At 38.0% G+C, this 1,740-nt stretch overlaps 1 pseudogene; it reads left to right on the forward strand.

The window, feature by feature from the left end:
• Positions 1-1,446, forward strand: LOC144707855 (elicitor-responsive protein 1 pseudogene; annotated as a pseudogene).
• The last annotated feature ends 294 nt before the right edge of the window (positions 1,447-1,740 follow it).

Consider the following 1,740-nt stretch of genomic DNA (forward strand, 5'->3'; position numbering starts at 1 on the left):
ATGGACACATTTGTTATACTGCAATACAAAATGCAGCAACGCAAGAGCCGCATCCTTAGAGGTAAATCTGGTTCTCTCAATCCCCTCCGAAGTAAGCAATCCAAAGTCAATGCAAGAAAAATGTAAAAGTGTTATTTCAAGCGCAAACTTTATATTTTCTTAGTCACGAGATCGAGTTTTCTCGGTCAATCTATCTGAACCCCAAAAATTACGCACGTCCAATGATATATGTTATCTGCTTCAACTGGTATATCAATATTCTCTCTGGATATGTTACTAGCTGATCAAATTTGTGTACACAATTTAAGTTATAGTTTAATAAAATCCTGTTATATTTGGATCCGTAATTTAATCCAATTGTAATCATTGGATGTATTAATGCTCCACACCAAATCATTTTTTTTCGGTCAATCCATGAGACCCCTAAAAGTAAGCATGCCCAAAAACATGTTAGCTGCTTCACCTTATAAATATAATATTATAATTCAGTGCTAATCGCTCTCGATGTATCGCCAAGTTATGAAATTTTCGGTGGATTATATATGATTCTAATTCAATACTAATCTTTCTCCGTGTATTACTATGTTAAGAAATTTGTGGTGGATTACGTAAGATTATAATTCAGACCTAATTCTTCTCGATGTGCTGCTAAGTTATGAAATTTTCGGTGGAGTGTATAGGGTTATAATTCAGTATTACTATTTCTTGATGTATTAATATGTTATGAAATTTACTGTGCATTATAAAATATTATAATTCAGTATCGATCTTGCAGAAGGTGGGAAGAAACCGAAGTGGAACGAGAGGTTTACGTTTCCTGCGGAGTACACCGCGTCTGATCACAATAACAAATTGGTCATGAAGATCATGGACGATAACAGGTTCACTGAGGCTGACTTTGCAGGCGCAGCAACGTATGATTTTATCACAAATCTTGTTAATCGTTTTGTTCTTTGAAATAGATTTTCTGTGGGGATGTGTTATTAGCCGAACATATATCTTAATCAATCGTTTTGTTCTCTGAAATAGGATTTATGTGGGGGATTTTATCTGGGCCAAGCATATAACTTATTAATCGTTTTGTTCCTTGAAATAGGACATACGTGGGGGTTTCTATGGTTCGAGCATATATCTTATGAATCGTTTTGTTCTACGAAATAGGATTTATGTGAGGGATTTTTTCTAGGTCGAGCAGATATCCTACTAATCGTTTTGTTCTTTGAAATATGATTTATGTTGGGGATTCTTTCTGGGCGAAGCACATAACTTATTAATCGTTTTGTTCTTTGAAACAGGATATATGCTGGGGATTTGATGGATTTTGGATCAGAGTTCGGGATTGCAGAGATGCCTGTGCAATGGTACAACGTTGTTCTAGCTGACGGCAGGTACTATGGCGATATCCGAGTTGGCGTTACATTCCGGCGAACGGAAGAAGTGAGTTGATAGATTAAAATTTATGAGATGCCAGAGCATTATTAATGAATAATGGAGGTAGGAGATCGTAGATGGAGGGGTCAGAAGGATGCATCAAGTTAGAAGAAGAGGGAACGGGACTAGAAGAAGATCCCTTGAAAATTCAAGTGTGAAATGAGTTCACATATTTATAGGGTCGTTGAGGCGGTGAGGAGTCAATGCACCATCGCCTTCCGTACTAGCCACGACGCCCGTTGTCATTATGACGGTTGTCAGAGAAGGTTCTGGAAGGGCGTCGCCACCGGTTGTCTCCTCGGGACGGCG

Source organism: Wolffia australiana, chromosome 9 (genome assembly GCF_029677425.1).
Source record: "Wolffia australiana isolate 7733 chromosome 9, ASM2967742v1".
NCBI lineage: Eukaryota > Viridiplantae > Streptophyta > Magnoliopsida > Alismatales > Araceae > Wolffia > Wolffia australiana.